The 5824-nt window shown below is 39.6% G+C and overlaps 1 protein-coding gene across 1 annotated transcript in view; it reads right to left on the minus strand.

Moving 5' to 3' along the window:
* LOC100533276 (G-protein-coupled 5-hydroxytryptamine receptor 2) overlaps positions 1-5024 on the minus strand; it is a 170993-nt gene extending 165969 nt beyond the window's left edge. The window contains exon 1 of the mRNA XM_013080815.2: positions 4887-5024. The gene's annotated coding sequence lies outside the window, so the exon portion shown is untranslated. The remainder of the gene's footprint in view (positions 1-4886) is intronic.
* Between the last annotated feature and the right edge of the window lie 800 nt (positions 5025-5824).

A 5824-nucleotide genomic window follows, 5' to 3' on the forward strand; every position in this document is an offset into this window, starting at 1 on the left:
TAATAGTAATCATAATAATAATGATAATAATAATAATTGTCACGATCATCATCATCATTATCATCATCGGCTTCATATCCATAGAGCCCATTCCTAAGTGACTTCAGGCGCTTGTCGACTAAAATAATACAAAAATGAAGAGCTTACACAAATACACATTTCCTGCATACCTGCCCATTCAATGCATGCATACCAATCCTTTGAAATACATTATTCTGCACCCATAATCTAACAATACATGACAACACATCATTCACAAAAAGGCAATAATAATTTTCTGTTGATCACCCCTTGTTGCTGGGACGACAAAACTTGGATAGCGTTATACGGAACGTTATACGGGGTGCCCACGACGGATAGGATCGGACGATCATGCCGATCGCCCGACTCGATCGCCTCAAAAACAAACGTGTATATTTTCAGTATCAGGCGGTTGAGTTGGGCGATCCAGCAGTAGTGGGCACCCCGTATTAGACAGACGCCACAGGGTAAGGCAGAGACAAGACCAAATTAAATAGCAAACAAATAATACAGTGTATTATTATTCAGTCATAACTCACGGGCGACTCTCTCGTATTCTGGGCATCCGACAAAGATTGAAGACACGCTGCTGCTATTGGGACATTTTAAAAGAAAGGGATAACTTCTTTTGCTTTGTGTTTTCATACTCATTTTTCAATCCGGTTTTATTTTTCTGAAACATATTGGGTAAATGACAACGTTATAATATACTTGTTTGTGATCATTCAAACTGTGTGGGAAATGGGAAATTAGTAAACAATAGGTCTTTAAAGAGATAAAGACGACTATCTCGTGGAGAATTCTCTTATTTTATTTGTTTGAGTAAATATGAGCTCTTCGACACAATAACAGCCATTAATGACAAACAGACAGATCGCAAAAATAACAGAGGAGAAGAAAAGACATGAGATATATCAATGGCATCCTCCAACATACCCGCATTTAAACCACCATCACCCACACCCCCACCCCTTCCCACCCCCTTTCTTCATCAAACGCATGATATCATGAAGCGGAACACGTCCGTGGGAGCGGAATACATTCTATTACTGCCCCAGTATCATCCGTGCGGAAAAGAGCCAAAGACAAACACTTGTGGTAAATAGCAGATGTTGCAATGTAGTAAGGAAAAACGTTCATCTGCTGGCTTTTAAAAACCAAGAGACGTCTAATGGGCGTTTGTTCATCTATCTATCTGTTTATCTGTCTTTCTATATATCTATCTATCTATCTATCTATCTATCTATCTATCTATTTATTTATCTATCTATCTATCTATCTATTTGCATATCTATCTATCTATCTATCTATCTATCTACCTATCTATCTATCTATCTATCTATCTATCTATCTATCTATCTATCTATCTATCTACGACATGTTGTACTGTCTCACCGTCTGTTAGTATGGTTCATGTATTTTCTATACAGCTTTACATCTGTAAATCAATCAGCCTATCATCCGTTTTCTAGATTAATGCCGAATGTATATAACCTATAGTAAATGAACAGACACAGTACGTGGTTCAAGAACATACACATGAATTCTTGCTGTGTAGTACACTTTTTTTCAAGAGCCATGAAGTAACTTCCATACAAAACAAGTTATTGCATTGTAAATTCCTTTAAGTTAAATTCTCACTGCGTCCAAAAACTGATACTCAAACAAACCTTCATCCTTGAAATGCTATTCAGGTTACGTCTGTCAGTTAGTTTTTCTTGAATACACCCTATTCCATATTTCCTTTGACTGATGTAATGGAATAAAAATTGTTTGTTACTTTTGATAAAAACGACAAAATCTATTGATTTTTTAGTACTCTTGTTTGTTTATGTGATTGTTCGTTTTAAGAGGGTAGTTTGTTCGTTTTTAAGAGGGTAAAATGGCATTCCGCTGCTTTGTATTTCTAGCAAGTGCACGCTAGCTCACACGACGTCTTAAGCTTACGTCCTGGCAAGCCAGGTCAGTCGAAATTACCATCTAGGTCCCTTGGGAAACATGCACCACCGTATCCCAGTTCAGTCAATGCGATAGCAAAACGCCAAATGTCATTTGGGGACAGGGGAATCAAGCTGAACAATATTTCTCCAGAAAGATAAAACGCCTAAGTTGTAGGTCTGCGATTGGATTGGACCCCCAATCGGCTGAAATTTAGACACAATGACTCTACGAGGATGCTCATAAGCGCCTTAACTGGCGAGAAAGAGGCCGATAGACCGGAAGAAGTCGAACAGGGGAAAGTAGAGGCGAGGAGAAATGTTTGAAGAACAATGAAACAAGGCAAAGGGGAAATGAGAAGATCGAGTGTACTGTAGTCGAGAAAGAGATAAATGAGGGAGAGAGAGAGAGAGAGAGAGAGAGAGAGCGAGAGAGAGAGATAGAGAGAGGGGCTGACTTTGTGCGGAAGAGAGATATATATACACTGATCATAGGTGGAAAGAAAACATTGAACATTTTATCATTAAACCGTAACGAAGAAACGAGGGAAGTGCAGTCTGGCGAATGAAAGAGGAAACGCTCGAAAATACAAGAAAAAGATTGAAAGGTGAAGGAGAGATCAAGAAAGCAGAATCCATGAAAGCAAGAGCATCGAGTGTTGATGACAAAAATCAGCCAACAAAATATTGAATGTTTATATTGCACTTAACAAACAGATCTAATACAAACAAACAGCTAATTCAGATAACTAAAAAAAAGCGTCAAGAACCGCTGCTCTAACAAGTTCATTTTTAGAAGCAGCTACTTGTAGTGATTAGTAGAGTGATTAGATTTTGTTGACTTTGAAAAGAACATAGAGGTGCGGGACTTGAAAGTGAGATTTCGGCAGTTCAGGGGTTACTGATTTTGTTTCACAAACAATCGCAATCTGGTAAACAGCAATTTCTTTACCTTGCCTCAGTCAAAGAGTTTTAAAAAACCATATCTCACGATGAATTTGAAAGTGTGTTTGTGTTTGTTTTTGCATTTAAAAACATTCAGTTTCCTGGCGTTGGGGCACATTGATGAACCTTTTTTTCTGTTTATTGCACATTTAACTCTACGCGAGAAGCAAAGTATATGGTATTGAAATTTTGGAGGAAAAATGCCTTTTCACTGTAAACAAAGAAGTAATACTGCGTTGCAATTAACAGAAAGCATGTATGAAGTTTTAAGATACTGGCTTACAAGCTTTCCAACACAGCTGTGATTGCCCAAAAAGGCAATGTTTTCTGAGAAAGGATCAGGTATTCGGCAAGAAAGTGGTTGAAGATTGTATTTCTTCGACAGATACAGCATACGTGCTGAATCGTAAAAAAACGTTTCTAGATAGAGAACATAACTGCCAGGTTCCGCACTTTTTAATTGTTTGACAGGAGGAAAAAAAAAACACTTGAAAGCTAATACTTTGTCTCATTACATAACACGTGCAACTAGCAATCAACACGGTATAACGTCTAACCACATTCTAAAAAGTCATATTTTGTCCTTTGAAATATTGTAAACGCTGTTTTTCAAGCAAATAGCATACTTTTTTATCAAATAACATGCCGTCCATTTGATGTAAATGTGCTGGAAATGGGTTACACCTCCACAAGCACATTTTTATCATTTATGACGAGGACTCCATCAACTAAAGTTTTCTGGCGCTGTGGGAAAATTCCCTACTGAATCGCAGAGGCAGTAATTGATTAACTATCTTCCCAAATTGGAACCGAACTCTTGACCTTTGCGTGCAAAGTAAAAAGTCTAACATAACTCACAGACTGGTTTCTCATATTGACTTAAGCAGGTCAAAACACTATGACTTGTGATCTACTTTAAAACGATCTTAGAGCAGGACTGATACAGTTTGGTTGCAAGAATGGGAATCAATAGCAATTGTGTACAAAAAATGTTTTTAGGTGTTCCCGGAGAACACTTTCAGTTTTCTTTTGACACCTTTTACAGCGTCCTACCAAGTACCTCTTTCCTCCGCGGTGACCCCATATCGGGAGGGTGGGGCAAGGATGGGTTATAGTTCACAGACACTGTAGCTGCCTCTGATACAAAGTTCTTGTTCAACCCGAGCTAAGCGAAAGGCATTGTTTGGATTTGTTCTTTTACCTTTCCTTTAAGACAGGCTTAGTAAGGAACATGAAAAAATGGTTCGAGACTGTGAAAAACATTCCAAGTCTTGAAAACAATGAGATTCAAGTCAGGACAATTTATTGTTTCGAGTTGAATTGTATTCCTTACATCGATACCGTAATGCTTTCGAGAGATTTCGATGTTATTACTGTGTTTACTCTTTTTTCTTTTCATTTTCTAGTATATAATTGTGTTTTGTTATCCAAGTAAGCATAAAGCAACGGCAACAATTAAGCAGGTTACCGCAAAACAATTTGTTTTTAAAAAGTAGTATTCGCTTGCACATCATAGTAACTGCGCTCCTTTTGTTGAAGTATTTATGAACATAGTTATAGGTTTATAAAGAAAACAATCACACAAGACTGAACCAGGGAAAACAATTCAAGAAAAGGTTTTCTACTAAAAGAAAATGTCCATGGGTAAAGGCAGAAATATTGGAATAGGGATTATTTTCGAAAACAAAACCGGCATTGGTTCATGTTTTGAATTTCTCGTGGTTTTTGTTTCTCTTCGTGCTGATACTGCTGTTATTGTTGTTGTTTTAGTTGTGGTTGTTATTGTTTTTGTTTTGCTGTTATAACTTCTTTGTTTATTGGTCACAAAAACCCTCGAGCGATCAAAAACATACAATGTATATCAGTTTCTATTGATTGAGCACACTCATTTTAGACAGGCACTGCACAAAGTCCTAGGAATAAAAAATAAACATAGAACCAGGAGTGCTAATAACTGCTTGTGTAACTGCTAATTGTACGTACATTGATGTGCGGCTACGTATCCATTCTTGTGTTCCTTTAGCATGTCCAGCGCACTCGCGCGAGCGCTCATCCGTAATACACTGGGCACAGGGCGGTGGCTCCCCCCAGAAGTACACTCTATTCTACCCTCTCCCTCGGAGATCGCCGCTCGCGCGTTTTGGTCGGTGTGAGTGCGCGCGTGCATAGCACGGTGAACGAGCAGCGCGCGGGTCACGATTGATCTTACGCTGGCTTTGGTGGCGCGTGTGAGTACGGGAGAGTGAGAGAGACAGAGAGAGAGCGAGAGAGACAGAGAGAGACAATGAGGGAGAGAGAAACAGAGGGAGATACAGAGAGGGAGAGAAAACGAGAGAGACAGAGAGGCAGAGAAGATGATAGAAACAGACAGAAAAGAGAGAATGAGAGCGAGAGAGAGAGATAAAGAGAGAGAGAGAGAGAGAAAGAGAGAGAGAGAGAGAGAGAGAGAGAGAGAGAGGGGGGGGGGAAAGAGAGAGAAACATAGACAGAGAATCAGGGAGAGACACAGAGAAGGATAGAGAAGCGGAGGGGGGGGGGAGGCAGAAAGAAGAAAAGGGAGAAAGAGAAAGAGAGACAGATAGACAGAGACAACACACACACACACACACACAAATTCACACGCACACACACAAACATAAATGGATAAAGAGAGCCCCACCCCCTCACCTCCTCTGCCCCCTCCTCTGGACTCCTGACTCTTTCTGCAGCCTTTTACTGTTTCTCCTTGGCTCCTTCCTACTGCTGTCTTTCAACCACATCCCTGGTTTTCCAGTAGAAAAGATCTACACCTAGCCTTCTCAAACAAGGGCGAAAAATCTCGGAGTTCCCGTGTGCAAATTGTGCACGTTAAAGATATCTTGGTGGTCTAAAATCGATAAATAAGCGTAGGCTTCGGCCGCCACCCGGACAAAGTTCATAAT

Source organism: Aplysia californica, unplaced genomic scaffold (assembly GCF_000002075.1).
Source record: "Aplysia californica isolate F4 #8 unplaced genomic scaffold, AplCal3.0 scaffold00101, whole genome shotgun sequence".
In the NCBI taxonomy this organism is placed as follows: Eukaryota; Metazoa; Mollusca; class Gastropoda; order Aplysiida; family Aplysiidae; genus Aplysia; species Aplysia californica.